The sequence below is a fragment of the Pinus tabuliformis genome, chromosome 4_1, assembly GCF_031772625.1.
Source record: "Pinus tabuliformis cultivar Carrire ecotype Pingquan chromosome 4_1, CPIR1, whole genome shotgun sequence".
Classification (NCBI taxonomy): Eukaryota; Viridiplantae; Streptophyta; class Pinopsida; order Pinales; family Pinaceae; genus Pinus; species Pinus tabuliformis.
This window is the reverse complement of record NC_142303.1, coordinates 402,496,473-402,503,066: the sequence shown is the minus strand read 5'-3', so window position 1 is coordinate 402,503,066 and position 6,594 is coordinate 402,496,473.

The following is a 6,594-nucleotide window of genomic DNA, read 5'->3' as shown; positions in this document are numbered from 1 at the left end:
AGCAGGTCCACAGGTTTGGAACAACTCAAGGGGTTTGAGATTCATGATCGGGAATCTCATGTATGCAGGTGGAAGAAAGCCCTCTATGGCTTGAAGCAAAACACCTCGGGCTTAATATGAGAGGATTGATAGTTGTCTGATGAAGCTGAGATTCACTAGGAGTGAAGTCGATCCAAACCATTGCTTAAAGGTTGTGGATGATAGACCTCTCATACCGACACCTTATGAGGACGACCTATTTCTAACAGGTGCATACCCTCTCATTTGTAAAAGTAAGAGGGAGTTGGATTCCGGATTTAAAATGATGAACTGCAAGCCCGTGACTACCTCAATGGATCTTAACTTTCAGAAGTTATGTGGTAGGGATGTCGGACCTGTTTTGGGAAATGCCTCTAAGTTTCACAAACTCATACTAGCATTGATGTTCTTGGTGAACTCCTGTCTAGATATATGTTTTGGAGTTAGCATGTTGGACTCATATTTGGTTGAGCCTCATTGGATTGCTGCCAAGAATCACTTGAGATATCTTCAGGGCACAATCTCTCATGAATTGAGATACACTGTCGCAAATATGAAGTTGCATGATTATTCTGATGATGATTAGGCAGGCAGTGTGGACGATCGCAAGAGCACTTTTGAGTCTTGGTTCTCTTTAGGCTTTTCTTCGATATCTTGGATGAGCAGGAAGCAGAAGTCGGTTACTATAAGCACCGCTGAGACTGAATACACAGCTACGAGTATGATCTCGTGTGAATATGCTTGGTTGTGGAAGCTCTTCAGTGAGTTGTTTATACACATGATGGATACCACCGTGATCTTCTGTGTCAACCACGGGGGGATCTGATTGTTGAGAAATCTTGTATTCTATGATTGCTCCAGCATATAGACATCAAATACTACCTTATCTGGGATATGGTACATCGATGAGCGAGAAGGCTCCATCACATTGAGACTGATGTACAGGTCGTAGACATTCTGTTGAAGCCCCGGGGAAAGGTCAAATTTGTGATTTTCCCGAACGACTTGGAGTCATTGAGAGACCCTCTTATGAGGGTCCTACATGATGCATGCATTGAGCTCTGGGAGATCCGGGGGGCTTGGGGTACTTCTTGGAGCAACAAGCGACCATAGGGCAACTCACCCTCCCCTAATGGTGCACTATGTACAAGGTGAATGGTTCAGCCTTCCCCTGTGATACCCCGTGGCGACTTATGGACAGGATGAGTGGTTCTCCTGTCAAAGCATCCTACCCATGCAGTCTGGGACTCATGGGAAGTACCTCTCATCTGACCAATGAGTAGGGAAATGGGGTTAGGGACCATAGTAGTACTATCGATGTGTGCATCGTTGTATCTATTGTACTCCCTATGCTAGGATGACCTCCATTGATCTAGGATCAATGAAATTGATCTGGGATGAGTATGAGTGGTTTGAGACACTCCCTTTTGATATTGATCTAGGATCAATTGGAACTAACTTTGGGTTAGTAAGAGTGACATAACTCACTCTCTTGGAACTGATCTAGGGTCAGTAAGAGTGGTATGACACACTCTCTTCATATGGAATTGAATTCGGGTCCATAGAGAATGGTATGAGACATTCTCGAGCAATTCTTCTTCTTCATGGTTCAGCATAGTAGAACACAATAGAGCAGAGTAGAGCAGTGCAGGGCACTGATGGCAGAGATAGTACAGTTTGGCAGATGGATCAGCGGATGGAGTTCTCCCTAGTTGAGAGGGAGTGTTAAAATTGGAAACTAGGGACAAACTCCATGTGGGTCATCTTATTTATGGCAGATGATATTTTTCTTGGATCCCTCTCATCGAGAGGTGTAGGATTGATCTAAAGATCATCTGATTCCGATAAGTATTCATGGAGTTATGAATTCATTTGTGTTATAAGACAATTCGTCAAGGTCGTCCAGCAACTAAATAACACCCACATGTGCTCAACGTTTTAGTATAAAAGGAGATGACTTGAGAGTCATTTTGCACACACTCCTCTCTTGATTTCTCTCCACTCGCTTTTGGTTTTTAGTGGAAGAGAAATCTAGGAGAGGAAGCCCTAGACGTTGGAGGAAAAGAGGTTGCCCTAGCCGTAGCAAAGAAGACAGACCAACGAAGCTACGGAAGGGATGACCTAAAGGAGCCCTTACCTTTGTCATGGAAGAAGTTTAACGCAGCCATGGAGGAGGCCTTTCTTAGCCCTAGCTGCAATCCTAGAGGGGAGATCTAACCCTAGACGCAGTGAAAGAAAGAGCCCTAATTGTGGACACCTATACGCTGCCCTAATGAAATCAAACCGCAGTCAGGGAAGAGATTTATACACTGTCCCAAGGGTGATCCTAAGCTGTCTATAGGATGCCCTAACCACAGTCAAACAGAAGGTCTTAGCCGCAGCATTCATGGGTCTTTTGGAGGGCCAAATTGTTGTAAGGGAGTCCGAGGTAGGGAAGATTGTTTTAGGGCTACATAGAGGTGTCTTGGGTGCAAGAAAGGGTAGTGTATTACGCTATATGTAGAGGCATAAACACAGGTCCTATGATGTTGTTCTAAAGATCCCTAGCCGCAATCAATAAGTATCGAGTCTCACCCTAACTGATGTCATGAAGCTGGTTGCAGTCCTTATGGGGTTGGCTGTGGGATAACATGGAGGATACAACAGTGTGCTCTAACAAACAGATTTGGAGCAGCATGCCAGTAGGTAGGATTGTTGATGGCCTCACCTAAAGGCTGCCCACCAATGCAGCAAATAGAAAATCATCTAAACAACATGGTGATGCGGTTTAGGAATGTATAGCAATGTTACAATGATGGGACACCAACAATACAATTGGGACAACAACTATGGCATGGAACAATTGGGACAACAACTGTGATAGGACAACAACAATACAATTGGGACAATAGCTATGGCATGACACAATTGGGACAACAGTTGTGATAGGACAACAGTAATACAATTGGGACAGTAGCTATGGCATGGCACAATTTGGATAACAGTTGTGATGGGACAACAACAATAGAAAATTGGGACAGCAATACTGTAAGCAAGGTACAACAAGCACATGGTGGCAAGCAGTGAGGTACAGTATGAGGTAGCACTGGTGAGTGCAGCAAGATGATAAGGTACAATAAGATGTTGCAATACATGAAGATGCAACATAAGGTGCAACACTATGGTAATGAGGTCCAACATAGTGATGATGGGTGCAGCATGGTGCAACACAGTGAGGTGGAGCATGATGACGAGGTGCAGCACAATGCATGGTGATGGAGTCACCTAGGAGAATTAGTTAAAGCAACATGTCTTCAACTGAGTTCAGCTACCTCATGTATCATCTACTTAGAGATGATCTATGCTCTTAGTTAGATAAGTCAAAGTGTTGACTTTTGTTGTATATGTATTATCTCTCTCTCTCTATTTAACTATTGAAGAACATATAAGAATAATTGATCAAGGATTTCCCCAAATTGGGGTTTGTCCCTGGCTAGCGCCACATCTTGTGTCCTCTTGTCTTGGCTTGTCTTCTGTGATCTATGCTTATGTTCTATCTGCAATTTACTTTAATGCTGATGTGATTGCTAATCTGGAAAATATATTGAGGTAACTGTGAAAATTGAAATAAATTGCTCTAAGCATTGAACATACCTAAATTTAACAAAAATTCTATCACAAGCAAGTATCATAAGTAGAGAAATCACCTAACCATTGATGCCCTAGATTTCTCAACAATACAAACACTCCATTTGATATAGTGAAAAACCATTATTTAAAGGCAACATGCTCATGGAAGGACATGTACCATACCAACACTCCATTTGATATAGTTAACAACCATTATTTTAAGGCAACATGCTCATGGAAAGACATGTGGCAGCCTTGTGTCGTTAAAGCATGGCTTGAGGGCTATAGTTAGCCTAATTGAGGAGCACTCAAAGGAATTCTCTAGAGATCCAATATATATATATATTATTTACAAAAGGTCATGCTCGAAGGGAGTTCTCATACTAGAATGTCCTAGAACAATTCATTTTGAAAAGGAGAGCATCATCAAGATATTGTTCATACTAAAGAGACTACTTCATCTGCAACTAACTTCCTTTCCTTTCATATTCTTGTGACATGTTTTTCACACTGTTCTCACTGAAAATCCCAAGCATCAAATGTGTTGAGTAGGCATCTAGATGCTCCTACGACATTATTTTCCACAACCAATAGATGCCATAGGTGACCTTTGCCTTGTTAATAAAAAGTTTCACAATTCTTGCTTCATTTTTTAGCATCTAAATAGTTCTATTGGAATCCCTCCTACATTCACTTAGATGTCTCTTCATTGACCACCTCCCCACTACTCTCATTATAGGGAATCACATATGGTCTCCACCTATTTTAAAGGCCAAATATAGTTCGGTCTTCTTTAATCTTTGATCCCCATTACAAGAATCCATTGGAGCTTAAAACCACCACCTCACTACTCTCATTTTTTACTCTTTTTTAATAATATATTCTCTAACACCACTTCTTCTTCAATAAGGGGTCACAATTTTTTTTTTATTACATGCTATGATCCATGTAGAATGCAAGAACCTCAAATGTTATGATCTCTTTTCCAATCAAGACTCGATGGTTATCATATAACTTCAGCAACATTATTATAACTTGCATCATTATTATATCCGAAGATGAAAGTAATGAATGAAAACAAACAATTAAAAGTTCAGCAACATAAACCTAGATAATGCATGTGTTTTTCAATTACATATGGTGCTTCTTGCTTGTTACAAAATCATATGGTACTTAATTTTGGTTGAAATAATTATACATATTGTCTTTTCACTTGACTTATTTTTTCAAGTTTAAGAACCAATCAATACACTTCTTTATACATTCATTCTCATCTTTATTGGTGTCACCAACTAGATTAGATTCTTTCCACTAAACATTAACGGTTACCAAATAAAATTTACCTTTTATGAATATTAAATTTTTAAAAATAAATCCACCTAAAATTTGAAAAAAACACCAAACATATAAACAATTCATAAAATCAGTGAAATATTATTAGAATTTGGTTTCTAATATCTGAAAGATAATACATCTTCATTTTACATAAAATTTATTTATAAATAATAATTCACTTTAAAATAAGTTTCTCTTAATAACCACTTTAAAATAAATTTTACCTTAATAACCAATTTTCCAAAAATACATAGTCATATTTTTTATAATATGAGATACAACAAATGAGCCTTGCGGAAGACAATATCCATAATTGTTTCTCCTTGTGAATTTGCCACTGATCTCCCCCAAAAAAAATTCAAATGTTTTGGTAATTTCGATAAAACTGCCTTTTCTCATCAAGAAATTGGTTAAACTTATTATTTCCTGATATATATTCACCCACATTCTTGCTGCGATGATTGTCTCAGCATTGTTGTTGGTGGTCCAGCAGTGGGCCTTTTTCTGAACAGGCACGTTTGGAAAGCATTTAAGAACTTACATTCCACTGAAAACCTTAAAGGCATCGTATATTCCATGTTGAGCTCCTGTTACCATTTTCGGTTAGTGTGCCCACCATCAGAATTCGTAATAGCAAACTTCTTGTGAGCAATGCAACCATACTCAATTTCTTGATGGCTTACAATTAATTTACATATCACTATTGGATCTCAATTCAACATCTATATATATAGATATAGATCATTACAAGGCATAAAGAAAAATGAATGTAATTTATAAGATTACTATTGAATCTCAATTCAACATCTATTCACAGATAATTACGGCACAGAATGAAAAAATTTAAAGCTTCCTCTTCACACAATAACGATTTATAAGCCAATCCATATAAACGACATTACCCATTAAATCCTTCTAAGAACTTATTTCAGCAAGAACTTCAGGAGCCAATATTTCAGCAAGAACTTATTGAAGAACTTATTTCAGCAAGAACTTCAGGAGCCAATATTTCAGCAAGAACTTATTGAAACCCTACGAGTGGCCCGAACCCTTCCTGCTGCTTCTTCTGTTTCTGCTATGAGCATTAATGTACTCCAGATTACTCCTGAAGATTCCCAACCTCTTGGATGTCTCGTGCCAGCTATGGTAAAGCTTGCCATATCTGCTCTGCCGTGATTCAAATAGTTTTAAAACTTTCTCCGCCTCGAATCCCACAGTTGAAAATGAATAACATGCACCCACTGCCCAAGAAGATGCCAAGAGGAGGAACACCACAGTGCACAAATAACAACTATAGCCCCTGATAAATTATGTGTGTCCAATGAAGAATACATGATGAATTAGAGGGAATTAAGCAGATGGCCACAACGAGGGAAGTGAAATTAGCATGCGTTCCCATGAATTGAAACGGACTTTCATGTAAACCAGGCTTAATGGAAATATCATTTTTATGGTCCAATAACTTTCCCCGGTATATAGTAGAGGGAACGGAGGCCCACTTAAGTGAGTCCAATTTGTTCCAATTAAAGAAACATTTTTATGGTCCAATAACTTTCCCCGGTATATAGTAGAGGGAACGGAGGCCCACTTAAGTGAGTCCAATTTGTTCCAATTAAAGAAACATTTCCTTAT